This window comes from Tamandua tetradactyla, chromosome 25 (genome assembly GCF_023851605.1).
Source record: "Tamandua tetradactyla isolate mTamTet1 chromosome 25, mTamTet1.pri, whole genome shotgun sequence".
NCBI classification, from domain to species: domain Eukaryota; kingdom Metazoa; phylum Chordata; class Mammalia; order Pilosa; family Myrmecophagidae; genus Tamandua; species Tamandua tetradactyla.
Genome location: NC_135351.1, coordinates 16,623,904 through 16,635,916, shown reverse-complemented (window position 1 = coordinate 16,635,916; position 12,013 = coordinate 16,623,904).

Below are 12,013 nucleotides of genomic sequence, written 5' to 3'. Positions count from 1 at the left end.
CATATGATGGAATACTGCATAGCTGTTGGAAGGAATTAAGTCGCAATGCATGCAACGACATGGATGAAGCTTGAGGACATGATATTAAGTGAACAAGCCAGGAGCAAAAGGACAAATATCGTGTGGTCTTACTAATATGAATGAACTATAATGAGCAAACTCTGGGAGTTAAATTTGAGACTACAGGTTATCAGGATATCGAAAGAGGGAAGAAATTGGGCAGTTGATACTTAAGGGGTTAAAAATGTTTGAGGTTGATTGTACAGGTTTGGAAATGGATAGCACAATACTGTGTGATGGTAGCACAATACTGGAAATAGCAAATCTGAGAGTGAGTACGGTTAAAAGGGGAACACTAGGGTCACGTATGTTACCAGAAGGAAAGCTAGAGGATAAAAACTGGGACTGTATAACTTAGTAATGATTAGATGATGATGGTGGTTAATTGTACAAATATAAGAAAGTTCTTACATGAACAAGAACAACCAACGTTACTATTACGAGGTGGTAACAGTAGGGTGGTATATGGGGAAAAGTACAATTAATGCAAAGTAAGGTCTATAGCTAACAGTAACATTGTAACATTTTTTCATTAATTATAACAAAGACATTATACCAAGATTAAATGTCAATAATAGGGGGACATAAAGGGTATGGGATTTTTTTTCTCAGAAGTGAGAATGTTCTCATATCGACTGTGATGGTGAATGCATAACCATGTGATTATATCATAGACCGTATGGTGTGTGACTAAAACTGCTTAAATTTTTTTTTTTTAAAGAAGATGATATCTTTAACAACAAACAAAATTGCAGCCATCGGGACACAAAGGTGAAGTGATTGGCCCAAGGTCAGGCAGTGAGGCACCATCAAATCCGGAATTGTATGATTCAACAGAAAAACTCCCACACCATATCATCCATTGAGAGAAGGCTACCCTTAATCCAGGTCACTTTAAAAGTGACCTGCCCTGTCTGTGTCCTGAGCTGGTTTGGTTTAAAGCTTGGCTTAGGGGACTACTGATCAGGGCAGGGCCAGCAGCCTCCCTGCTACAGGATTTGCCAGTCAGTCCAGTTCAGTGTCTTAACTAGACACTAAAACTGTCACTTGAGATGCTTCTCAGTGAGTTTCTAAATATTCACACTACTGTTTGAAAACGAATGTTCGTAAGGATTGATTTTAGACCCAGGGTCACTAAAATGAATATTAAAAAGAAAAAATAAAAAGAATTTCGCCTTGATACTAAATAGTTATTTCTTAAATGATTGTCAGCTAATAGCCTAGGATTCTTTTCTGAAGAGTAGAGTCAGTTTAAAATGTATTTTGCAAATGTATTATGCCTTTTTGTAGGACTCTCAAGCAAGGAAAGGTTAAAAGCATAAAATGAATCCTGAGTCACTGCCATGTAAAATCAATAATTGCTATCTTTTGGGCTTTTGTATAGGAATTGTGCTTGTCTTCCAATTCTCCTTCTTATATTCCTCAAAGAGGCTGAATAAAAGCTCTTGAAGGGAATTCAGCCTCAGTTTCCTTTGCTTTCCAGGGAACCCTACAATTAAGCAATGGTGCTTTAATTGGGAAATCCAATGAAATCTCATCAGAAAATGCCTCTGTCTAAATCTCTTTGTTCACTCTTGCATTTCAGCCTGAAAATTAGCCCAAACCAATTTTTCTAGGCTCTTCACCTTCAGCTTATTTCTGAGGCAGTATAAAGCAATTGTTTATAGAAAAAGCAAGTATATGGTTATTTGAACCAAAGCGGTTGAGAATGGATCCTGTTAAGTATGGAGTAACAAAACAACAGCCAAACTATATCATTTTCCACATTGACCATTGATTAATCCCACTGCTCTCTCAAAAGGAAATGAATTACTGTTGGGGTTTTGCCCAGTTCAGGGTCCAGGCCTCAAAAGGTAAGCAGGAGTGGGGTGCTGGAAAAAAACACTCTATTGGAAGTCTGGGCCAAGCCCAGGAAATCAAACTTGTTGACTTGTTCCTTGTTGGTTAAATCAGGGGATTGGATAGATGGTATTTAAATTTTATTTTTTATTATTACTTTTTTAGGATGCAGAATCTTTTCTTCAAATAAAACCTTCACATATATCTGATACGTGGAGATGGATACAATCAGAGAAAATGGACAAAATCAGATAGTTCAACCTCTATGTGCATAAACAGCGATGATTACAAAACAGAAGCCACAGAATGTTAACAGCTTAAGATGAAGATTCTCTCTTTCAGGAGTGACACTTAGCATCCAGTGAAGCTGACATGGAAGATCTAATTAAGCTATGTTCCTGCTTTCCCTCTGACAAAATATTAAACTGGAGGTGGAGTGGGGAGAAATAAGTGTTTCTTCAGGCCAAATAAATAAAACCAAATAAAATGGTTCCTATTTTTTGACTTGGTATCTCACTTCGGAGAAGCTATTCCAACAATAATTAGCATTTGTTGAACTTACCATGTGTAAATGTGGTGCTAAGTAAGCATTTTTTCTGGTATGGATTTCATCACGTCTTCTATTGCAAGAGTTGGAAACCCACCTCAAGGCTAATGAAAAGAGAGTTTCTGTCACATAAAATTGAAAAGTCCAGGAGTATAGGAAACTTCAGCAATAGAAAGTGCTGGTACTTAACGCTTCTGTTCTCGTTTGCTAGCTGCTAGAATGCAATATACCAGAAACTGAATGTCTTTTAAAAGGGTGAATTTAATAAATTGCTAGTTTACAGTTCTAAAGCCAAGAAAATGTCCCAATTAAAACAAGTCTATAGAAATGTCCAATCAAAGGCATCCAGGGAAAGATACCTTGGTTCAGGAAGGCCCATGAAGTTCAGGGTTTCTCTCTCAAGTGGAAAGGCACATGGCGAACATGGTCAGGGTTCCTCTCTTGTCTGGAAGGGCACAGGGCGAACATGGTGTCATCTGCTAGCTTCTTCTCCTGGCTTCCTGTTTCATGAAGCTCTCCGGGAGGCATTTTCCTTCTTCATCTCCAAGGGTCTCTGGCTGGTGGGCTCTGCTTCTCGTAGCTATGTTGTTCTGCTCTGCTCTCTTTGTAATCTCCCATTCTCCAAAATGTTTCCTTTTTTATAGGACTTCAGAAACTAATCAAGACCCACTCGAATGGGTGGAGACATGTCGTCACCTAATCCAGCTTAACAACCATTCTCGATTACATCACATCTCCAGGGAGATGATCTAATTACAGTTTCAAACATACAATGCTGAATAGGGATTAGAAAAAACGGCTGCCTTTACAAAATGGGATTAGGATTAAAACATGGCTTTTCTAGGGAACATACATCATTTCAAACTAGCACACCATCTTTCTGGTGGAAAGAATACCTACATTTTGCCTATTCCACTTTGAAACTTTTTTTAAAAATTGAGGTCGTCCTATTCTATTGGTGAGTAGCCTTGACCCCTGGGTGACGGCTCTGATCTCTTTGGCTTATGTTGATTTTGATTTTTCAGCTGGGATGTGAAGATTTGCCATGGAATCTAAGCCCTCAATCACTCATTCTCTGTTCAATTTTAGTCACAGCTAAGGCTGTAAAGGATTAGAAAGAGAAACTTCTGGTGATTTGAAATTCAAACTGCATACATTCGGTTTCAAAATAAAATGACAGATGTCAGGCAAGGCCCTTCCCTTTTCCATGCTTTGGCTCCTTAGTTCTAAAATAATAACAATGATCTCTGTCATCAGATTGCTCACACATGAGGTGATTCAGAAACAAGGTAGATGGCACTGTTATTTTTATTAATCTGATTTTTCAAGCATGGAAATTGCATTTTTATAAAAATAAAAATATTTTTATCATGAATAGCAAAGTTATTGTTGAGACTGGTTAATCTTCACCCCACTGTCAGCTTCTGAGTCTCAATTACTTTTTTTAAAATTTTTTTTAATTTTTAATTTTTTATTAATTAAAAAAACAATTACAGGAAAGAAACACAAACATTCTTAGTATATGTTCATTCCATTCTACATATATAATCAGTAATTCACAATATCATCACATAGTTGCATATTCATCATCATGATCATTTCTTAGAACATTTGCATCAATTCAGAAAAAGAAATAAAAAGATAGCAGAAAAATGAAATGAAAACAGAAAAATAAAATTTATGTACCATACCCCTTACCCCTCCCTTTCATTGATCACTAGCATTTCAAACTAAATTTATTTTAACATTTGTTCCCCCTATTATTTATTTTTATTCCATATGTTCTATTCGTCTGTTGACAAGGTAGATAAAAGGAGCATCAGACACAAGGTTTTCACAGTCACACAGTCACATTGTGACAGCTATATCATTATACAATCATCATCAAGCAACATGGCTACTGGAACACAGCTCTACATTTTCAGGCAGTTCCTTCCAGCCTCTCCATTCCATCTTGAATAACAAGATGATATCTACTTGATGCGTAAGAATAACCTCCAGGATAACCTCTCAACTCTGTTTGGAATCTCTCAGCCATTGACACTTTGTCTCATTTCCCTCTTCCCCCTTTTAGTCAAGAAGGTATTCTCAATCCCTTGATGCTAAATCTCAGCTCATTCTAGGGTTTTTCTCAATCCCTTGATGCTGAGTCTCCGTTCATTCCAAGATCTCTGTCCCACGTTGCCAGGAAGGTCCACACCCCTGGGAGTCATGTCCCACGCAGAGAGGGGTAGGGTGTGAGACTGCTCATTGTGTTGGCTGGAGAGGGGCCACATCTGAGCAACAAAAGAGGCTCTCTTGGGGGTGAGAGTCTCAATTACTTTTGACAGTGTCTGACACTTCTGTACCTGGTGACTCAGTTCTATCCCTAGCTCTCTATTGCCACTGCCCTTTCATCTTCATCTGGGCCTGCATTTATTCCAGAGAGAATATCATGCTTAACAGCCATCTGCACCACTTCTCTGGGTGGGCTAAACTATGGGCAAGGGTTCTAGCAATCCTCAGTCCACTTCTGGAAGAGTCCTGCGGCTGGGGCGACAGGAGCACATGGCCCCTTCTCCCTCTCAGCTTGGAGACTATACTTCAAGATGACTAGCAGCTTGGAGTTGGGTGTCTTCCATGGTTTTTTGGACCTGCCTACTATCCCTGTTACTCAAAGTGTGGTCCTTGGACCAGTAACATAGGCATCACCTAGGAGCATGTTAGAAATGAAGATTCCCAGGCCCCATCCAGAACTACTTCATCAGAGATTGTACTTTAGTGAGACCCTCAAGTGATTCAGATGCATTTTAAAAAAAAAGAGGACCGGGAGCCCCTTGTGGTAGTTAGATTCAGTTGTCAGCTTGACCAGGTGAAGTCATATAGTTCTGTTGCTGTGGGCATGAGCCAATGGTACATGAACCTCATCTGTTGCTCATTACATCTGCAGTTGGCTAGAAGACGTGCCTGCTGCAATGAATGACATTTGACTTAATTGACTGGTACTTAAATGAGAGACCTCAACGTAGCACAGCCCAAGCAGCTCAGCATACCTCATCTCAGCACTCGCAGCTCAGCCCAGGCCTTTGGAGATGAAGAAAGAAATCACCCCGGGGAACATTGTTGGAATCCAGAGGTCTGGAGAGAAGGCCAGCAGAGACCATCCTGTGCCTTCCCATGCAAGAAAGAATCTCAGATGAAAGTTAGCTGCCTTTCCTCTGGAGAACTAATGAAATAAATCCCCTTTTATTAATAGCCAATCCATCTCTGGTGTGTTGCATTCCAGCAGTTAACAAACTAAAACACCCCTTAAAGTAAGTTAGAGAGAAACACAAAGATAAACTAGGGTGGGAGGTGGTGTTTTAAAAAAAAGGAAAAGAGAAAAAGTTGTTAGCTCATTTAAAATGGCAAAAAGAGACTGAGAAGAGTTCTCATTAGACATTCATTCAAGAACTTTTAAGAGGCCACCAGGTACTGGTAAATGTTATACATGAAGAATTATGGAAGATGATTTAAAAAGTCTGGGTGTTCTCTGTCTTTGCTGAGAATGGACCCAAAGCATATGGATTTGCACATCAGAACAAGAGTTTCAATTAGCTGTACGGAAGAGTTTTCTTCATTACCTAATGAGAGCATTTGAATATTGGGATGGCTTGCCAGGGGAAAGAGGAGACTGAACTGTGTTCTGGCTGGCTTGCACAAATCAATCCTGGGTAATTTAAGATCTGGCAGTTTGCAGCCATCAATCGTTCACATGAAGCTGGGATGGTATATTACATTGTTTTCCCTTGTCTGTTATTTTGCATCTTAATTTTTATAGAGGCTTCTGAGAAATCTCTCAGAAATGTTAAAATCGGATTGCTCAGGAGAATAGATGTGAATATCCAAATCTAGATGAGAGGCATCACAATGGAAGACATAGAGAGCTTTATATAAATGTTTTCAAATGTGATGAGAAAAATTAAATGCTAAAAGAAAATAGCAACCAGAGGACAATAGCGAGAATATGACAGAGGACAAAATATTTGATATCTAACTGTTCATTTGGATTGCCAAGAAAAATAGCAGAGTCCCAACAGATAATTGGATATAAAACAAAAACGATTCAGAAAAGGACATTTATATTTGGTCAGCGAATGAATGAGAAAATTAATCAAACTGATAAAATAAAAATAATTTCAAACAAGTAAAGAATTGCTATTCTTTACTAAAAAATCAACTAATTTTTTTATTTAATAATTTCCATTTCTGATGAAGATACAGAGAAATGAGCATCCTTATTTTATTTCAGGTGGTGAGATTTATTGATACATCATTGTGACCCTCTATATGTTTATATATAGAAGTATAATTATTTTATTCATATTTTATAAATTATATCTATGTTTATATGCATATTTAAAACATTTATAGCAATTCCGTTTTCATTCTGGAAATCTAGCCCCACTAAAATATTTAAATCCAAAATTAATCTTGCTTAAAGATGTTCTTTATGGTATCCACAATCACAAATGAAGGAAATTAAACATGATTTACAATCATAAGAAATTGGACATAACCCAAATGTCCAGTGATAGGTGAATGATTTCATAAATTATAGCAGAGCATCCTAAAATATTGGACAACAATGAAAATCATGTTTAAGTAGAGTTGCAACATGGAAAAAGTCATGTTCACTATTGAGTGAGAAAAAAAAATAGGATATGCCTCACTCTGCCCTCACCAGCCCTATAGCTAGAAACTCAGTTTCTCATCTGTAAAATGGGGCATAACAACCATACGTTCTTCATCAGGTTTTGATCATTAAGTGACATTATGTACATGGATTACTTAGTAAATAGTGCTTTTTTTAAAAAGTGAATTTTGACTTTGCCTTCAATGAGTGATCACAAGTTTTTTTTTTTAATCAGAAGTATTTAAATGCAAAAACTAAGCTCAGAAGGTAGCTGCCATGAACTGTACTCACCTATGGCTTGTCTGGTTGTGAGTGAAAATCCAAAGGAAGTTGTCAGCTGAGTTATTGAAAATGCAACCACACGAGTAAAAGACCTTCAAAGATGTAGCTGTAGACTGCTCCCAGGAAAAATGGGCATTGCTAGACACATTTCAGAGACAGTTGTTCAGTGGAGTGATGCTGAAGGATATCAATGATCTGGTTTCAGTGGGATGTCAGGTCTGGAAATCATATGTGTTTTTCCAGTTGGCACAAGGAGAGAAAGTGCGGAGAGGAGGAATGGGATTTCTCCAAAACCAGAGTCCACGCAGGAAAAGCGCCTGTAAAAAGCAAGAAATGATATTCATGCATAGCTACAGGAAAGAAAATTCTGACGTCCTATCATTGAAAATATCTCACGCTCCAAAGAATTCCTTTCAATATAATTATTTGCAAGATGATTCCACTCTTAGATCCATGGTAACTCAACGTGCATGGACTCTCATAAGAAGGAAATCCTATTTAAGCAAACCGCTTTGAAAAGTCTTCAGTGAACAGACATCTTTTAATCAATATAAGCAGATTCACACTAGAAGTAAATCATATGAATGCCATCAAAGTGCTAAAGCCTTTACTAAAAGCTCTGGCCACAGACAGTACAATGACACTCAAACTGGAGAAAAACCACAAGAATGCCTTCAATGTGGGAAAAGTTCATGAGATTTTTTGACTTTGGACTACATGAGAGATCTCACACCAGAGAGAAGCCCTGTGAATGTAATCTATGTGGAAAAGCCTTCAGTCAATCTTCTCATTTCCAAAAACTTGAGAGAATGCACACTGGAGAGAAAGCACCTGAATGCCATACATTTGGGAAAAACTTCAGAAAATATTCTCATCTTAGACAATATAAGAAAACACACTGGCAAGAAACCCTATGAGTGTGCCATGCATGTGGAAAAGCCTTCATTGATATGTCCTCGGAAAGCATGAGAGAACGCACACTGGAGAGAAACTCTATGAATGTCATCTATATGGAAAAGCCTTCAGTTAATCTTCAGTCTTCAAAGAGACAAGACAAATTCACACTCTGTGGGAAAGCTTTTACTCATAGTTCTGCCCTCAGGCAACACAGAGACTGCACAGGGGACAGAAGCCATAAGAGTGTCATCTACATGGGAACACCTTAATTTTTCTACCCTTAGACTCTATCTAATTATTCAAAAATGAGAGGGAACCTATGAATATCATCAATGTAGGAAAGCCTTCAGTCAATATTCTGACCATAGATGGAATAAGAGAACTCACATTATATGTTTTGAATATGGAAGAGATTTCAGCAATAGCTTTAACCTTTAAACACACCAGCGAACTCACATGATGAGCAAACTATGTAGCCAATACGGTAGTGTTTTAGTCATCAGTACTATTTCAGTTAATATAAGAAAATTTATTCAGGAGGATATTCATTTTGTCATCTTCAAAGCAAAGCTCTTAGCGGTTGGTCTGATGTTATACCATGTGAGAGAACTCACAATATAAATTTAATGGAGGTGGAAAATCCTCATGTACCACTGATATGCAAGCCAGAAAAATCATATGTGAGGAATGCTATGTCTACACTCAATGTTGCCTTAATTTATAATTTATCCTTTAAATAAGTGGACTCCATAGAAATGAATCACCTGGTCTGTAATTACTGTGAACTATCATTCAGTGTCATACAAGCCTTAGAGTGCTAAAGAGTACCCAATTTTGGAATACCAATAAAAACATGACATGAGAGGGAATAGTTACAAAAACATGAAATAAGAGGGAAAAGTCTTTATTAGCAGGATGAAATCCTTTGGGGAGATCCAGAAATTTCATAATGGAGAATGTATTCAGCGGAAAATTATGAGGAATCATTTGTTCAGAAATTGGGAAGGTTGAGGGCATGAGTTATTGTGTCTCTTGAGGAATAATGCCTGAGGGGATTGGGCAAATTATTGCATACGTGGTGTCTGAGTTACAGATATCAGTGGTGGAAATCCTATGGGTTTGGGGATAGGGCAATATGAAGTCTGTGATTTGAGAGTTTTCTAGGGTAATGCTTTTATGGTTGCTTTTAATGAATCAATGATGGACATTTTTGGGGTCAGTAATTAAATAGCTGAAGGGTAGGAACAGATACATTTTCTTTATGCTTAATCTTAGAGGGAACAATACTGTATCTAAGTAACAATAATATTTATCACTGGGTGAGAGTGTCCTGCACACAGTAGTTTTCTGAGTTAAGCTGAAGTCCAAATAATTCCCCTTGTCCCTCACTAATGACGCATTAAGAAGTACTCGGTCTGGACCTACTGACCTAATTATTATAATCAAAGAGGTAATAGATTCCAAAATTTACAGAACCCACAGGCAATGGCACTCTGACGGTCCAAATGTGGAAATCCAGTCCTTGACATTAATTTTGAAAACATTATTGTACCCAATATGCATATATGAAATAATTTCCCTCCTTTCATAATTTAAAAAAACTGGTAAATGCTTTTGTACTAACACTGGGGACACTAGAGCTATTTCTGTTCTGATGATTAGACCTTTAATTTTATGAAATATTGAAAGATTTATTACCCTAAATAGAGAGTAAGAAAATGATTGTTTTTTTTTTCTCTCTCTCTATGAGAGTGGACTTATGAAGTATAATAAGTCAAAGAGTGGAAAGAAAAAGCAGAAAAGTTGGGGAGAAAAAGGAAACTACTTTTGTTTGCAGGTAACATATGGATATATAGAACATTAAATCTGAAAATAAAATTAGAGGCCGTTATTAATTTTAGGAATGTCACAGGGTCTGAAGTAAAAATAAAATTCAATTTCTATATACTAGAAATTTGTTGATAGGTAATCTATGCTCTGGGCTCATAATTTCATAGTGTCAGAATTTGCATGTGCAGTTCAGTGTTGGATCCACCCAGAAGCAGAAGCAGTTATGGGAAATTCAGCTATTGCATGGATGCCACTGAGGTTAAGCCCATTATCCCCATTCAGCTGGATGGAATCATCCTCAGCCTCTCTCCCACCAGGATCTCAAGCCTCATTGGGTGTGAAAAGCAGTTTGTTGTATCCTTTATTAGCTTTGTCCTTCCAAAGACATCCATCATAACAGTACTATTGTGTGCTGGTTTGAAACTGTTATGTACCCCAGAAAAGCCATGTTCTTCTAATCCAATGTTGTGGGTGCAGACGTATTGTGGACAGAACCTCTTGATTAGGTTGTTTCCATGGAGATGTGACCCACCCAATTCAAGGTGGGTCTTCATGTTTATACTGGTGTCCTCTATGAAGAGAATAAAAGGCAGAAAACTTAGAGAAAGCTCAGAGTTGACAAAGAGAGCAGAGAGATGAAACCAAGTGACAAATGTTTGGAGATGCAGAAGGAATATGCTCCAGGGGACACCAGAAGCTGAGAGAGTTGTTTGAAACCAGAAGCCAGGAGAGAAGGGCAGTGGATGATGCCATGTGCCTTCCCAGCTGACAGACGTGTTCCAGATGCCAGCTGCCTTTCCTCTTGTTAGTGCTTTAATTTGGACGTTTTCATGGTCTTAGAATTGTAACCTGTCACTTAATAAATCCCCTTTATAAAAGCCAAAAACAAAACAAAACTAAAATGAGAGAAAACCCTTAACAGAAGTAGGTCAAAAGCAGGGGTTTCTGTGTTTAACTATGGGTGACTTTTTTCTCTACGTTTTACTTTTTTGTGTTTTCCAAGGTTTTTTCTTTGGTTATCTCTACTACTTTTCTTTATTTGTTTGTTTTTATTATGTAGTTTGGTGTAGGATAACATTTCCTAAAAATAGAGAAGGAAATAGATGAAGTCCCTAAAGTTCAGGTAGAAAATGAGAACTGTTCTTTGGCAGTGAACAGCGACTTTACTGGACTGACAAAGAATGAATGGTTAGTGAGCAGGGGGGCGTTTCCCTCCCAGATCCTTCACTTTCTAGTCGATGCCAGGCCACAGCTGAGCCTAAAGAGACCTCTCCAATGCTCATCAAACTGTCCACACAGCCCCTCTTCTCATGCTTCTTTCATCCCTTTCTCCAGCAAGCAATAAATTCCAAAGACAGATTTTCTGAAAAAGCCAGTTTTTATAGAACCAAAAACCTGATTCATCCTTGTTTTGCTTAATTAATGCCCAGATTGAATTTTTATTTTTGCATTCTCAAAAACCCCAGTCTCTGAGTCAGCAGTGAGCATCTTGTTTGTCTCTATGTTCTTTATTTCATCCACAACAACCACAAAAGCAACTACCAAGTAATCCTTTTCCCAGGGACATCAAAGCCCACAGCGCGTGTGGGAGGTGATGTGTGTCCATTCCGTTTGCACATCTGCCAACCTGTGTGAGACATGGGCACGGCTGGCAGGGAATAGCACAGGGGTGTGATATTGCAGGAAAGGAGCGGCCACCAGTGAATTCTAATGTTCTGGCCCTCATTTCAAGGACAACTGTGAATAGGGCTGAGGATAAATATCCTCAAATAACCTCCCATTAATTTACACAAATCTCATAACCAGAAAACATTCAGAATCTTCCCCACCCCTTTGCTTCCTTCCTCTCCCGTTCTTTTAAAAGTTCTTTGGTCAACAGCTGTGTCCTACCCTCCCAACCTACT